At 39.4% G+C, this 17754-nt stretch overlaps 1 protein-coding gene and 1 pseudogene across 1 annotated transcript in view; one reads left to right on the top strand and one right to left on the bottom strand.

Moving 5' to 3' along the window:
- CNBD1 (cyclic nucleotide binding domain containing 1) overlaps positions 1-17754 on the top strand; it is a 531230-nt gene that overhangs the window by 207801 nt on the left and 305675 nt on the right. The window lies entirely within an intron of this gene.
- On the bottom strand, positions 9434-9750 carry LOC105004511 (annotated as a pseudogene).

Here is a 17754-nt window from a genome sequence, read left to right as displayed (position 1 = left end):
GTTCACTGAGTCGATGATGCCATCCAACCAGCTTGTCCTCAGTCATCCCCTTCTTCTCCCGCCTTCAATCTTTCCCATCATGGGGGTCTTTCAAATGAGTCAGCTTTTTGCATCAGGTGGCCAAAGGATGGAGTTTCATCTTCAACATCAGTCCTTCCAATGAACACTCAGGACTGATTTCATTTAGGATGGACTGGTTGGATTTCCTTGCAGTCCAGGGGACTCTCAAAAGTCTTCTCCAACACCACAGTTTCAAAGCATCAATTCTTCAGTGCTCAGCTTTCTTCATAGTCAAACTCTCACATCCATACATGACTACTGGAAAAACCATAGCCTTGACTAGATGGATTTTTGTTGGCAAAGTTGTCTCCGCTTTTTAATATGCTGTCTAGGTTAGTCATAAATTTCCTATCAAGGAGTAAGCATCTTTTAATTTCATGGCTAGAGTCACCATCTGCAGTGATTTTGGAGGCCCCCAAAATAAAGTCTGCCACAGTTTCCACTGCTTCCCCATCTATTTCCCGTGAAGTGATGGGACCAGATGCCATGATCTTAGTTTTCTGAATGTTGAACTTTCAGCCAACTTTTTCATTTTCCTCTTTCACTTTCATCAAGAGGCTCTTTAGTTCTCTTCACTTTCTGCAATAAGGATGGTGTAATCTGCATATCTGAGGTTATTGATATATCTCCCTACAATCTTGATTCCAGCTTGTGCTTCATCCTGCCCAGTGTTTCTCATGATGTACTCTGCATGGAAGTTAAATAAGTAGGGTGACAATATACAGCCTTGATGTAGTCCTTTTCTCATTTGGAACACGACTAAGTGACTGAATTGAACTGAACTGTTGTTCCATGTCCAGTTCTAACTGTTGCTTCCTGACCTGCATACAGATTTCTCAAGAGGCAGGTCAGGTGGTCTGGTATTCCCATCTCTTTAAGAATTTTCCGCAGTTTATTGTGATCCACACAATCAAAGGCGTTGGCATAGTCAATAAAACAGAAATAGATGTTTTTCTGGAACTCTCTTGCTTTTTTGATGATCCAGCAGATGTTGGCAATTTGACCTCTGGTTCCTCTGCCTTTTCTAATACCAGCTTGAACATCTGGAAGTTCACGGTTCATGTATTGCTGAGGCCTGGTTTGGAGAATTTTGAGCATTACTTTACTAGCGTGTGAGATGAGTGCAATTGTCTGGTAGTAGAGCATTCTTTGGCATTTCCTTTCTTTGGGATTGGAATGAAAACTGACCTTTTCCAGTCCTGTGGCCACTGCTGAGTTTTCCAAACTTGCTGGCATATTGAGTGCAGCACTTTCACAGCATCACCTTTCAGGATCTGAAATAGCTCCCCTGGAATTCCACCACCTCCACGAGCTTTGTTCGTAGTGATGCTTCCTAAAGCCCGCTTGACTTCACATTCCAGGATGTCTGGCTCTAGGTGAGTGATCACACCATCGTGATTATCAGGATTGTGAAGATCTTTTTTGTATAATTCTTCTATGTATTCTTGCCACCTCTTCTTAATATCTTCTGCTTCTGTTAGGTCCATACCATTTCTGTCCTTTATTGTGCCATCTTTGCATGAAATGTTCCCTTGGTATCTCTGACTTTCTTGAAGAGATCTCGAGTCTTTCCCATTCTATTATTTTCCTCTATTTCTTTGCACTGATCACTGAGGAAGGCTTTCTTATCTCTCCTTGCTATACTTTGGAACTCTACATTCAATTGGGTATATCTTTCCTTTTCTCCTTTGCTTTTCACTTCTCTTCTTTTCATAGCTATTTGCAAGGCCTCCTCAGACAGCCATTTTGCTTTTTTGCATTTCTTTTTCTTGGGGATGGTCTTGATCCCTTTCTCCTTTACAATGTTAGAAACCTTCTTCCATAGTTCATCAAGCACTCTGTCTATCAGATCTAGTCCCTTCAATCTATTTGTCACTTCCACTGTATAATCATAAGGGATTTGATTTAGGTCATACCTGAATGGTCTAATGGTTTTCCCTACTTTCTTCAATTTAAGTCTCAATTTGGCAATAAGAATTTCATGATTTGAGCCACAGTCAGCTCCTGGTCTTGTTTTTGCTAACTGTATAGAGCTTCTTCATCATTGCCTGCAAAGAATATAATCAATCTGATTTTGGTGTTGACCATCTGGTGATGTCCATGTGTAGAGTCTTCTCTTGTGTTGTTGGAAGAAGGTGTTTGCTATGACCAGTGCATTGTCTTGGCAAATTCTATTAGTCTTTGCCCTGCTTCACTGTGTACTCCAAGGCCAAATTTGCCTGTTACTCCAGGTGTTCTTGACTTCCTACTTTTGCTTTCCAGTCCCTTTAATGAAAGGACATGGTTTTTGGGTATTAGTTCTAGAAGGTCTTGTACGTCTTCATAGAACTGTACAACTTCAGCTTCTTCTGCATTAGTGGTCGGGGCATAGGCTTGGATTACCATGATGTTGAATGGTTTGCCTTGGAAATGAACAGAACAGAGATCATTCTGTCATTTTTGAGATTGCATCCAAGTACTGTATTTCCCACTCTTGTTGACTATGATGAAGTTTCTGAAGTTAGACTTCCAATTTCCAGAGACTGGGAGATAGGTTATCTGTCTCGATTACACTTCAAAGGGATGGCTTTAAGGTCCTTGAGAAAGACATTCCTGGGTTGTAAAACAGGCACGAGGTTACATTTACATCTCAAAGGAGCAGTGAATTTACAGTTAAAATTTTCTAAAGTGAATGCTCTAAAAAACGGTCAGGGGTTTATCATCAGGAATAAACCTACCTAAAGTTTAGTCAGATTGAGGGAAATGTTAAGACCTTCTTGGTCAATCACCAGAGAGGAGATTTACATCTCAAAGGAGCAGTGAATTTACAGTTACAATTTTCTAAAGTGAATGCTCTAAGAAACAGTCAGGGGCTTATCATCAGGAATAAACCTGTCTAAAGTTTAGTCAGATTGAGGGAAATGTTAAGACCTTCTTGGTCAATCACCTGAGAAATCAAAGAGCTGAAACCTTGACAATCAAGCTTTAGGGAGGCAAAGAGCAGAAAAGTTGTAGTGATGTTGGCAGCAAGAGGTCTGTGTTCTCCCAAAACACCATCGCAAAGGCAGCATAGTTGGGCTTCTCTGGTAGCTCAGAGGGTAAAGTGTCTGCCTACAAAGCAGGAGACCTGGGTTTGATCCCTGGGTTGGGAAGATCTCCTGGAGAAGGAAATGGCAGCCCACTCCAGTACTCTTGCCTGGAAAATCCCACGGATGGGGGAGCCTAGTAGGCTACAGTCCATGGGGTTGCAAAGAGCCGGACACGACCCAGCGACTTCACTTTCACTTTCTTTCTAAGTACGTCTTGGCTGTATCTTTGCATTTACTTAAAAACTATCAAAAATATCATTTTGACCCAGTTTAGATGGAGTGCATATATATTCATTTTTTCATTCATTCAGCAAGTGTTTACTGAGTGTTTACAATGTACCAGACACTTTCTAAACATAGAGATTTATTCATTAGTGAAGAAAATATTCAAAACTCTCTGTATTTAAATACATCGAAAGTCAACAGATGGGACCGAAATAAGTAGACAAAATGTTTAGCAGTGGCATCAACCAGATGATGGAGTAGGAATCTTCTTTTACCTTTCTTTAGGATGTTTCTACCATCATTTCCCCACAGAAACTTTATTTTGTCAACAGTCTGCAGGTGAGAGTACCTTTTTGGGAGTTCAAATTTCTAGTAGCGAAGTTCTAGCATACCATTAGAGCAATATCTATATCTGTATATAATATATCTGAGAATGGGTGTGTTAAAGAGGGGAGAAGAATGGTTTCCCGTCATCTGCATCATCCCTTTCCCAAGGCAGCACAGCTCAGGGCCATGCAGTTTCTCCCGTGGAGGAATGCAAGAACTCAGTGAATGAGTACCCTCCTTCCAGCTCTTCGGACACTGCTAAAGAGGCTCACTTCTTTCTTGATGTACCTCGAATACTGAAATTATAAAAATGAGAGGGAGGGGGAAGGGAGTGTTTCTCAGAATTCATCACAGGGCAGCAGAAGCTTTATGAACTCCATCAAAAAGTCTACCCATGAGCCACTTGGGATGCCTCAACTGTGATTCTTCCACCTGGCACATGAGCACCCTTAATATTAATCCTCTGTGTTCCTCACCCCTCCCCATGTTTTAGATTCCCCATGCAGCCTCATGCACAATGGTAAGAAGCTTTGGCAGAGGGCTAACACACATGCACAGAAGGCTTGCTGCCTCTGTGGGATCGGAAGAAGCCCATACTTCAGAATTCGGGTCCTGCCCTAAGGGAAACAAACGAGAGGCTCTCAACCCCCAGTCTAGCATTGCAGAATTGAGAGATGGCATGCCACTTTAAATATCCCCTCTCCAGAAGGAGCAGGTAGAGTGGAGCAGGTACATTCAAAGAAAAGTTTTGAGAAAGGCTCAGAATCTCTAGTTAGGCTCACTTGTGAAGGCATTTCTCTATGAACACTAAAGGTCGGTAAAGACTGGAGGAGATGAGCGCTTCTTCAAATGTAGAGACAGTAGTGCAAGACTTTGAGGAGCATGAATGGCCAAAGACACCTGAGCCCCAAAGGTACACAGGGCACACAGTGATTTTTCCATAACCAGCCCCCTAAAAAGGAAATCTCAGGTACCTGGCAAATAATTCAAAATAACTATTTTAGGAAGCTCAGCGAGTTACAAAAAACACAAACAGACCACTCAATGAGATCAGGAATAAATGTGTATGTAAAATGAAAAGTTCAACACAGAGAAATAATTAAAAAATACAAAAGTTCAAGACCTGAAGAATAAATTGAATGAAATGAAAGTGTCAATATCATATTTAAACAAGCAGAATAAAAAAATATCTGAGCTAGTCTATGACATTTATGATATACCATCAAATGAACTAATGTCTTCATTATGGGAGTTTCAGATATAGAAGAGAGGGAGAAAGAGGCAGAACATTTATTTAAAGAGATAGTGACTGAAAATTTTCCAAATCTGGAGACAAATATGGACAACCAAGTGCATACAGATGAAAGGTCCAAAATGATATTTAGCCCAAAGAGGATTTCACTGACAAATCAAACCTTAAAAAAAAAAAATAGAGAGAGAGACAGTTTTGAAAGTAGCAAGAGAAAAGAGAGGGAGATCATAGAAAAGGAAGCATCAATAAGATTACTAGCTGATTTCTTAGCAGACAACTTGCGGGGCAGGAGGCGTGGCATGGGCCTTCCCAGACTAAAAAGAGCTGATGGAATTCATCCTGACTGGACCTGTTTTAAAAGAAATTTGAAAGGGAGTTCTTCATACTGAAATGAAGCTAATTTAGTAACAATAAAACAAATAAAGTACAAAGTAAAGGCAAGTATATAGTGAAATTCAACATACTCTTTTGATGCAATAGCAGTTTGTGAATTGCTTTTAATACAAGTATAAACTTTAAAAGACAAAAGTACTAAAAAAAAGCTATAGTTACAATAACTTGGTAATGGGTATACAATTTAAAAAGACATAAATTGTCAATCTTAAATAAAATAGAGCAGAAGTAAAACAGTTCCTTATGCAATTGAAGTTGTCATTATCAGCTTAAAATAGGCTGTTACAACTATCAGAAATTTATGGAAGCCTCATGTTAAAGTGAAAGATGCTCAGTCGTGTCCTACTCTTTGCGACCCTATGGACTATACAGTTCATGGAATTCTCCAGGCCAGAATACTGGAGTGGGTAGCCTTTCCCTTCTCCAGGGGACCTTCTCAACTCAGGGATTGAGTCCAGGTCTCCTGTATCGCAGGGAGATTCCTTACCAGCTGAACCATAAGGGAAGCCCAAGAATACTGGAGTGGGTAGCCTCCCCCTTCTCCAGCGGATCTTCCCGATCCAGGAACTGAACGGAGGTCTCCTGCATTGTACGTGGATTCTTTACCAGCTGAGCTATCAGGGAAGTCCAAGCTACATGTTAACCATAAATCAAAAACCTATAGCAGACACACAGACACACAAAAGATTGTTGTCATTGTGTGCCGCTCAGTTGTGTCAGACTCTGTGATCCCATGGACTGCAGCACACCAGGCTTCCCTGTCTTTCATCATCTCCCAGAATTTGCTCAAACTCACATCCATTGAGTCGGTGATGCCATCCAACCATCTCATCTTCTATTGTCCCCTTCTCCTCTTGCTTTCAATCTTTCCCAGCATCAGGGTCTTTTCTAATGAATAGGCTTTTTTGCATCAGTTGGCCAAAGTATTGGAGCTTCAGCTTCAGTATCAGTCCTTACAATGAATATTTAGGACTGATTTCCTTCAGGATGGACTGGTTTCAACTCCTTGCTGTCCAAGGGATACTCAAGAGTCTTCTCCAACACCACAGGTTAAAAGCATCAATTCTTTGGTGCTCAGCTTTCTTTATAGTCCAATTCTCATATCCATACATGACTACTACAAAAACCATAGCTTTGACTAGATGGGTCTTTGTTGGCAAAGTGATGTCTCTGCTTTTTAATATGCTGTCTAGGTTGGTCATAGCTTTTCTTCCAAGGAGCAATAAAGAAATTAAGATATGTCATTACAGAAAATCATCAAATCACAAGCAAAACAGCAAGCAAGAAAGAAACAAGTGAATTTAAAAAAAAATCAGAAAGCAATTAACAAAATGACAACAGAAAGCCCTTACCTAGCAATAATTCTTTATTTTAAATAGATTAACTTCTCCAGTTATAAAATATAGAGTGAATAGATTAAAAAAAGAAAACACACACACTGTACACTCTCTATAAGAGATTCATTTCAGTTTCAAGAACACATTGGCTTAAAGTGAATGTATGGAAGAACTACTCCAAATATTCCAAGCAAATGGAAACCAAAAAAATAAAGAAGATGTGATATACATATGTATATGAATATGCATATACATAGGTATAGAATATAATAATTCCATTCTATTAATGAATATAATTCTATTATTCTGTATAATATATATAATAGAATAATACTCAGGCATTTGCAGCGACATGGATAGACTTAGAGGGTATTGAAACTGTTAGTCACTCAGTCATGTCTGACTCTGTGACCCCAGGGACTGTAGTCTGCCAGCCTCCTCTGTCCATGGAATTCTCCAGGCAAGAATATTGGAATGGGCTACCATTTCCTTCTTTAGGGGATCTTCCCCACCCAGGAATTGAACCCTAGTCTCCTGCATTGCAGGCAGATTCTTTACCATCTGAGCCACCAGTGAAGCTTAGAGGGTACTAGGTTAATTGAAATAAATCAGACCAAGAAAAATGAATCCCATATGATTTCACTTATTTGTGGAATCTAAAAACCCAAATCAAACAACAAACAAAACAAAACAGAAACAGGCCCATAGTTATACAGAATAAACTGGTGGTTGCCAAGGAGAAGGGTTGTTGTTATTCAGATGCTCTTTGTGACCCCATTGACTTCAGCAGATCAGACCTCCCTGACCTTCACTACTCCTGAAGTTTGAGCAAACTCTTGTCCATTGAGTAGATGATGCCATTCAACCATCTCATTCTCTGTCACCACCTTCTGCTCTCAATCTTTCCCCACACCAGGGTCTTTTCCAATGAGTCAGCTCTTTGCATCAGATGGCTAAAGAACTGGAGCTTCAGCTTTAGCATCAGTCCTTCCAATAAGTATTCAGGGTAGATTTCCTTTAGGATTGACTGCGATGTGCCCTAGTTGGCCCGTATTAGGGCAGGTGGGTTCTTAGCATGTGGAGCTGTAGTTCCCTGACCAGGGATTGAATCTGGGCTCCCTCCATTGAAAGTGTGGAGTCTTAACCACTGGACTGCCAGGGAAGTCCCAAGAAGGGTGGTAGGGGGACAGAGAAAATAGGTGAATGGATTAAGAGGTATAAACCTTCAAATCTAAAATAAATGAATCATTTATTACATTATGCGACATAATGTATATGTCAGGAATGGAATTGATGATATTGTAATACTTTATATGTTGCAGGATAATAACTGGTCATACTGTACTGATCATTTCATAATATATAAGTGTATTCAGTTACTAAGTTGTCCACTTGAAATTAATGTAATATTGTGTGTTAATTATAACTAATGGAAAGAATTAGTTCTAATTCTAATTAAATAAAGCACATCACTAAAGACAAATAGATCATAGAAGAAATAAAAAGGGAAAATAAAAAGTATCTTGAGACAAACAGAAATGAAAGCACAGCATACCAAATCTCATGGGATGCCCCAAAGCAGTTCTGAGATGTGTTTATAAGAAATAATTTCAGTAAGAAAAAGGAAAGATCTCAAATAACCTATTTTTGCTTCTCAAGGAACTGGAAAAATAACAAACTCGGCCCAAAGTAAGTAGAAGGGAGGAAATATTAACAAAAGCCAGAGCAGAAATAAGTGAAATAGAAACCAGACAAAAATACAATATATGAAACTAAGAGTTTAGTTGTTTTTTTTTTTTGAAAAGATGAACAAATAAGAAACATTTTTGGTAGACCAAGACAAAAAGATGTCTCAAATTCAGAAATGTAACAATGGATATTGCAACAGATACCACAAACACTATGGGTCATAAGTGACTATTATGAATAATTATACACCAAAAAATTGGATAACCTAATAGAAATGGATACAATTCTATAAGCATGCAACCTAACAAGCCTGAATCAGGATGAAACCAAAAATCTGTATAGAGCAATAGTGAGTAAGGAGATTGAGTCAATAATGAGAAACCTCCCAGCAAGAAAAGTCGAGGGCAGATGATTTCTCTGGTGAATTCTGATAAATTAACACCAATACTTCTCAAACTCTTTCAAAAAAAGGAAGAGGAGGGTACATTCCCCAAATTCATTTTATACATCCAGCATTACTTTATAGCAAGACTATATGGACGTCAAATGAAAAGAAAATTACAAGCGAATGTCTCTGACAAAAAACAGACCACAAAAATCCTCAGCAAAGTACTACTAACTGAATTTGACAGCCCACTAAAAGGATCATGCAATGCAATCAAGTGAGATTTATCCCCGGGATGCAGGGATGGCTAATACATGTGAATCAATCAATACACGTACCACAGTAACAAAATTGTGAAAGTGTTAATTACTCAAGTCATGTCTGATTCTTTGCAACCCCATGGACTGTAGCCCATCAGGCTCTTCTATCCATGAAATTCTCCAGGCAAGAATGCTGGAGTGAGTAGCTATTTCCTTCTCCAGGGGATTTTCCTGATCCAGGGATCAAATCTGGGTCTCCTGTACTGCAGGAAGATTCTTTTTTTTTTTTATCCAGGTGACTGGGGAAGGTTTGCAAGAGGGGATTTAATTGCCAAGAACCCAGTTAGAAGGCGGAGGTGCCAGTCGAGGCGGTGGCCGGCCGGGGGCTGGTACTGGTGGAGGAGCGTCCTGGGGTGTGCTAGCCCGGGTGAGCTCGCTTACTCTGTGGCATGTCAGAGATCAAGGCAGACGCCAAAGTTGGTGTTGGTGATGGAGCCCACGATGGTCTTGTCGACGTCGCAGGTCAGGCCCCGCTCACAGGGACACTTGTAGTCAACCCCATAGAGCGTAAAGGCGGAGCTCTCGCTGTTCCTGCTGGCCTTGGGTGCGCAGCCGGCCAGGCTCAGGCCGTCTTCCCGGTAGCAGCACTTGCTGTGAGCTCACCCTCATCCAGGTTGATTATGATTCCCCGGGGGTCGGGAACTGCATAGACTACTGCACGGGCGACGAGCAGAAGGCCGAGGACCTTCTCCATGATGAGTGGGCACAGCTGGTGTAGGTTGCAACCGGCAGATCAGGTCAGGTGGCAAAAGACAGATTCTTCACTCTCTATGCCACCAGGGCCACCCACCATATTAACAAAATGAAGGATACAAATCATATGATTATCTCAATAGATTATGGAAAAAACATTTGACAAAATTCAACATAAAAACTTTCTATGAGGTGGGTATAGAAGGGATATACCTTCTATAATAGAGCAAATTTTTTTATTGCTGTGATAAATGTCCTGGGAATTTAAATAGGAATTGCATTAAATCTATAGATTGCCTTGACAGTACGGATATTTTAACAATGTTAATTCTTCCGATCTGTGAACATGGGATATCTTTCCTTTTGTTTGAATCTTCTTTAGTTTCTTTCTTCAAAATATTTTTCAGTGTATGGATTTTTCACCTCCTTGATTAAATTCATCCCCAAGTATTTTATTATTTTTGATATAATTTTAAATGATAGAGTTGTATTTCTTTTTCAGGTTGTTCTTTGTTAGTGTATGCTGCTAAGTCGATTCAGTCGTGTCCGACTCTGTGCTACCCCATAGACGGCAGCCCACCAGGCTCCCCCGTCCCTGGGATTCTCCAGGCAAGAACACTGCAGTGGGTTGCCATTTCCTTCTCCAATGCATGAAAGTGAAAAGTGAAAGTGAAGTTGCTCAGTTGTGTCCGACTCTTTGCAACCCCATGGACTGCAGCCTACCAGGCTCCTCAATCCATGGGATTTTCTAGGCAAAAGTACTGGAGTAGGGTGCCATTGCCTTCGCCGGTTAGTGTATAGAAACACAATCAATTTTGGGGGGTTAATTTTGTATTTTATAACTTTGCTGAATTTGCTTATTAGTTCTATCATTTGTGTGTGTGTGTGTGTGTGTGTGAAATCTTAAGACTTTTTTTTTTTTGCATAAGATTTACATTCAGCAGAGACTGCTTTACTTCTTTTCCAACTTGGATCCATTTTATTTCTCTTTTGTCCAATTGCTCTGGTTAAAACATCCAGTATTGTTAATAGGAGTGATGAGAGTGGACATCTTTGTCCTGTTTCTGATCTTACATAAAAAGCTTCTATTTATTTACTATTACTATTTTATTTTTTTTTACTATTGCATATGATAGCAGCAATGGGCTTTTCTTATATAATCTCTATTATAGAAGGTACGTTCCTTCTATACCCACCTTGTAGAAAGTTTTTATGTTGAAAAAGAAAAAGTTATATGCAGGGTGGACCAATGTGGGGAGAATCTGGAGTTGGCTGCAGCATGAGTGGGTGATGATATGAGTGTAATTATGGAAGGAAAGAATTATTAAACCTCAGCCAAAGAAGACGACTAAGGAGACATTTTGAAAACTGGGGTAACCACAATTTTACTTAATTCACAACTTTGTATAGCACTAATCCTATATTCCTTGTCAAGAAGTCTGTAGATTGATAACTCTCAGCAGCCCCTCCATGCAAAGCTGTTTTGTTGTTGGTTGTTTAGTTGCTAAGTCATGTCCTACTCTTTTAAGACCCTATATAGTGTAGCCCACCAGGCTCCTGTGTCCATGGGATTTCCCAGGCAAGAATACTGGAGTGGATTGCTATGTCTTCCTCTGGGGGATCGTCCCGACCCACGGACTGAACCTTGGTCTCCTGCATTGCAGGCAGATTGTTTATGCTGAATCACCAAGGAAGCTCATAAAGCTGCCTATTCTCTACAGATTCCAAATATCTACACATAATTCTACTCTTACATGGTTCTAGTATTTCTATAGTGAGTTTTCAGATTATTTCTGGTTTTCCAAATTTTCATTAATGAACATATGCTAGATTTTAGTCCCTTCAGTCGTGTCCGACTCTTTGCGACCCTATGGACTACAGCCAACCAAGCTCCTCTGTCCGCGGGGATTCTCCAGTCAAGAGTACTACAGTGGGTGGCCATGCCCTCCTCCAGGGGATCTTCCTGACCCAGGGATCGAATCCAGGTAACCTGCATTGCAGGCAGATTCTTTACCACTGAGCCACCAGGGAAGCCCTTCTAAAACAGAAGAAAAAACAATAAAAATGTAAGTTCTCAAGGTTAAATAAAGCAATATATTTATTTATATACTGAAAGCCATTGTGGTTTCAGGAAATTGTGTCCTATTAGTTCTACCTCTTTTAAGTTTTCTAGCCTAAAATAATATCAAAACAATTTCCAATAAACACTCGATGCAAGGAGAATAGATGTAGAAATAGGATTTCCTTCACCTTTGTTAAGAAGGATATTCTATAGCTTTCCTATATGTGGTCAGCTTGTTTAAAAAGTGGTTTAGGGTGACATGCTCACACATGTTTCTAACTTGACTGGTTAGCTATTTACTTTTCAGCTTGTTGAAGGTCTCTCTAATTGGATAGAAAATGTTAGTTACTCACCACAACATAAAATAGTGGAAGGTGACCTGAGGAAAGCACTTTACTAGTCTCTTGGGAAATAAAATTACTTATTTGTAATTGTTTTGCTAGCTGAAGAAATATATCAGACTGCCATTTCCACATGAATTTTCTGGATATGATGTGACCTACGACTTTAATGTCAATGCAAAGAAGCTCTTGTAGAGTTTCTCAGCCTTTTGTATGCTCTAGTTAACCTGAGGGACCTTTAAGCTATAATTCGTAGAGAAAGACCGCAGAATGACGTGGAGGAGGGAAGCACTGAATTGTAAGTCATGTGCCAGCAGGCAGGTAACAAATTATGGACAGAAGCATTGGGAATAAGAAAAAAGAAAAGTAAAATATTCCCCTATCACCTTACCTAAAAGCAGACGGTGTCACGGGACATTGATGAAGTAAATGTCATAAAATTCCAGAGTGTTGTCTGGAGCTTGGGTGAGACACGTAATTAATTGCTCATTCATTCAATGACTGCTTGTGGCTCACTTACATTGTATCAAGGACCGTGTCAGGCAATGGAGATGCATCCGTAAGCCAGGTAGACACGGTCCCTGTATTTAGATAGAATATGCAATTAAACAAGCAATAACATGTTGGAGAGAGGTAAACTGTATTTCGAGACTTGTACAAAAATCGACATCTTATCTCCTTTTGGGAGAATTTAGAAGGACGAAAAGGCATGAATAATAAATAAGGAGTTCAGTGGACTTCCCTGGTGTCTCAGACAGTAAAGCGTCTGTCTACAATGCGGGAGACCCAGGTTCGATCCCTGGGTCGGGAAGATCCCCTGGAGAAGGAAATGGCAACCCACTCCAGTACTATTGCCTGGAAAATCCCACGGACAGAGGAGCCTGGTAGGCTACAGTCCACGGGGTCACAAAGAGTCAGACACGACTGAACGACTTCACTTATGCTGCTCCAGAAAGAAGAAACACTATATAAAAAGACCAGAGAGACAAGAAACTGGGCTGAAGAGAATGCAATTCAGGATGACTGGTGCAGAGCACCATGTTAAATTGGAATTGACACCCAAATAAGTCCAAGTGCATTCTTCTTTCTACAATGATTTATCAAATGCCTAACAGTTTTTGATCTAAGATACAAAAATAAAATATTTTCTAAACTTTAGTATCTTCAGTTATGGAAAATAAAATAAAACCAACAGTAACACAGAGTGAAAAGTGATATAATTGTGAGAGCCTGAAGGTCTAAAGAAACACATAAGTAGGAAAATAAGGAGGAAAGTCTAAGAACTGAAAAAGTTTTAAGAGGTGATTCTTGGATCGAATCTTAAAGGTCCATGGGGAGTTGATTAAGGAGGGGAAGGAGGTGCATTTAAGCAGTGGGACAGCGTGTACAGTGGTTTAGAGACAAGAGAGAACAAGATACATTTCGAACTGTGAGTGGGATGTTTTTACTACAGTAGCATTTTCCAAAGTACACCTCAGGAAACATCCTGTAAGAAAGAAGATCTGAAACAGGTATATTGTTTGTCCCATTCTTGGAAAGTCACAATGCCCATTAGCTCAGTAAAAGATCTGAAAATACCTACAATGAATAACATAACACTGTTTGGTTCAGCATTTTTTCAAAATTGCTTTATCTTAGAACTTCCTCTATTATCCTCCTTTTTTTGAGCGGGGAGGGATCAGGGGTTGAAACCAATTAAGAATCTATGAAACACAGTTTGGAATTGATAGCAGGACCTCCCTAAACTGGGTGGCAGGGAGTGTCAGAGGATGAGGCCACAGAAGCAACTGCTACAGGTTAAATCACAAAGGCCTTGGTCTGCCCGTTTTGTTGTTAGGGAAGAGCATAACTGGTCTTTCTTCCAGTTGAAAGGAGCCCCACTCGATGATATACCAGGCCTTAGCACTCGCTCCACTCTAAGGGGGTTGGGAACCACCTCTCTGAGAGGTAAATTAGGAAATATTTAAATGGAAGTTTGGGCATATCGTCATCATATTTCCTCTTTTCAACTTAGCTTTTATTGACTATAGTAAGAACACTTGACGTGGGATCTATTTTCTTTAGTTTTTGAGCACACAATACAACATTGTCGATCACAGTATCAGTGCTATACAGCAGATATATAGTTTACTCATCTTCCGGAACCAAAACTTTGTACCTGCTGAAAAGCAACTCCCCATCTCTTCCTCCCCCAGCCCAAGAAATCACCTTTCTACTCTCTTTTTTTAGATGTCTGACTATTTTAGACTTCTCACATGAGTAGTATCATGCAGTATGTCCTTCATTGAGTGGTTTGTCTCCTTTAGCATAATATCCTCAAAACTAATCCATTCTGCCACATATGACTGGATTTTCTTCCTTGTCTTCAGAGCTAGTACACATACTATATATTTTTATTTAATATATGTACTACATTTTCTTTATAGATTGTTTCCACATCCTGGCTACTGTGATTAGTGCTGTAATGAACATAGGAATGCAGATACATCTTTGAGTTAGTGGTTTCATTAGTTTTGGATAAATGCTCATAGTTGACTTTGCTGGATAATATGGTGTCACTATTTTTAATCTTTTGGAGACTCTCTGTACTGTTTTCTAAAGTGACTGCACCATTTTACATTTCCACCAACAGTGTACAATTTCTCTACATCCTCATCAATGATTGTCATTTATTTTTTGTTGTTTTGTTTTCCTAGCAGTCATCTTAACAAGTGTGAGGTGATATCTCATTATGATTTTGATTTGCATTTCTCTGATGATTAATGATGTTGAATATCTTTACATGCATTGCCTATTTGTATGAGAAATGTCTATTTGAGTCCTCTATCCATTTTGTTTTTTTAATTGGCTCCATTGTTTTTTTTGCTGTTAAGTTGGAGGAGTTGTTCATGTGTTTTGGATATTAGTCTTTTATTAGATATATTGTTTGCAAATATTTGATCTCATCCCATAGTTTGCCTTTTCATGTGTTCACCATTCTTTGCTATGCAAAGGTTTTTTGGTGTGTGGTGTTATATTCAAGGAATCATTGTCATAAAGACAGACATATAGACCAATGTAACAGAATAGAGCCCCAACATCAACTCAGGCATACATCACAAGTCTTCTAGGACACAAAGGGTAATCTCTTCAACTTATGCTGCTAGCAAAACTGGATAGCCACATCCAAAAGAACGAAATTGTATACTTATCTTAAAACACACACATAAATCAACTCAAAATGGATTAAAGACTTAAATGTAAGACCTGAATCTGTAAAACTCCTAGGAGAAACCATTCTTCCACTTGAAATATGTTTTTAGAAGGGAGCACTCTCTCCAGGTGGGGAAATATACTCTTGTTCAGCAATACCTAGGGCTGGGATAGTTTTTCTGATTATAGAAAAAGCTTCATTAGTAATAAAGTAATAAAAATAATAAAAAGTAATAAATAAAATAAAAACATTTAAAAAGTAATAAAAATAATCTAGCTTCATTAGTAATAAAGAGAGTGCTTTAGTTATCTATTTCTTATTATCTTCACAATTTGGCAGGTAAGAATGCTATTTATTATCTTCCAAGAGATCCAGATATTAAATAATTTGATCTCTATTGTGTAGGTAATTGGGAATCACTGAAGTATTTTACCAGTGAGCAACATGATCAGGCTTGCATTTGAAGGTTTTGATGGCAGTGTAGAAGCTATGCTGAAGGGGCACATGTGGAAGTTGAGAAGCTAATTAAAAAGGCGGAGTCCAGGCAAGAAAAGATCAGAGCTTGAATTACTCCAATGGCAGTGGTAATATGAATAAGGAGATATGGGTATGGTGTTTAGTTAGAAAGTTGAATCAACAGAACTAGGAGCCAAGACGTGTGCGATGTAAAATAGAGAAAATCTAGGATAACTCACAGATTTTTGAATGGAGGTGAATTATATTTGGTTTGATGAAAGTGTACAACCTTATTTCCAGCACACTGAGCTGAACAGGCTTTAGAAATGTGCCGGTGGAGGTGTACAGTTGTTACATTATATATATATATATATTTTTTTTTTTTTCCTAAAGTTGAGAGACATTTATAGTGCAGAAATGCACGCACAGGGGTTGCTCACATCTAGTGATATTTGAAGTCCTGGTCTCAGTCACTCTTCAGGAGAGTGTGTGGGTAGCGGTCCCACTCAGTATTAACCCCATTATGTGCCGAATGTGTACCAGCACTATAGTAAGGACTTTGCACACAGGTCTCGTTTACTTCTCTCAGTAGTTCTTTAAGGTGAACGCAATCACCATCATTTTACAAATGAAACTGGAGTTTCCACTTGTTTTGGCAACTAATAATTCATTTGGTTCATAATTATTTCCAGGATAGCTTAAATGTATCTGATAAAATACACTTGTAATCAGACACACACATAGACATGTCTTTGTGGTTTGTTATTGCAAATAGTTTTTGTAGGGGGTGTATATTCAAAGAATGTTGCTAAGTAATGCCTTTTGACAAATTTAATTTTAATCTTGATTGGGATTTCAGTTTGTTATGGGAACAAAGAACAGAAAATCATGGTGCTGTCATTCCCTTTTCGTTTCTCTATCAAAGATCAAATTCAGAGGCATACTTTCTATAGCATTTATGTCAGAAACATAATTCCCTACTAGAATTATAGTAAAAAGAAAAAAAAAGGAAGAATATACTTATTTTGCACATGCATTTGGAGGTAGGGAAGTTGTCCAGGATCTAGAATTTGGTGAAAATCACTTACTTTGAAGTCTAAGGCACAGAGCTAAATGAGTTTGTGATCCCCTTGTATGGGGGAGGTATTTGGATAGTCAAGTTTAGAGGAAGCCTCTGCACCCATGGGCTTTAACGGCAGATTGACCAGCAGATGAACATTATTTTAAAAAACAGCCTACTCCAAAAAGCAAGTTAATGTAGATTTATCAGCAATTGTTTATGCACCATCTGATTTCTGAGATTTAAACTTGATTATCAATATTATTTCTTTTCTAATCATATGTGATTTTTAAAATCATTGGTCTGTCTGGCTAACTTTGAATATTCAATAAGATTTTTTTTGTGTGTGTACATACATCAGTTCAGTTCAGTTCAGTCGCTCAGTCGTGTCCGACTCTTTGTGACCCCATGAATCGCAGCACGCCAGCCCTCCCTGTCCATCACCAACTCCCGGAGTTCACTCAGACTCACGTCCATCGAGTCAGTGATGCCATCCAGCCATCTCATCCTCTGTCGTCCCCTTCTCCTCCTGCCCCCAATCCCTCCCAGCATCAGAGTCTTTTCCAGTGAGTCAGCTCTTTGCATGAGGTGGCCAAAGTACTGGAGTTTCAACTTTAGCATCAGTCTTTCCAAAGAAATCCCAGGGCTGATCTCCTTCAGAATGGACTGGTTGGATTTCTTGCAGTCCAAGGGACTCGTAAGAGTCTCCTCCAACACCACAGGTCAAAAGCATCAATTCTTCGGCACTCAGCCTTCTTCACAGTCCAACTCTCACATCCATACATGACCACAGGAAAAACCATAGCCTTGACTAGCCGGACCTTTGTTGGCAAAGTAATGTCTCTGCTTTTGAATATGCTATCTAGGTTGGTCATAACTTTCCTTCCAAGGAG

Source organism: Bison bison, unplaced genomic scaffold (assembly GCF_000754665.1).
Source record: "Bison bison bison isolate TAMUID 2011002044 unplaced genomic scaffold, Bison_UMD1.0 scf7180017858048, whole genome shotgun sequence".
Taxonomy (NCBI): domain Eukaryota; kingdom Metazoa; phylum Chordata; class Mammalia; order Artiodactyla; family Bovidae; genus Bison; species Bison bison.
Note: the sequence above shows the minus strand (reverse complement) of the source record. Positions and strands in the feature narration are given on the sequence as shown.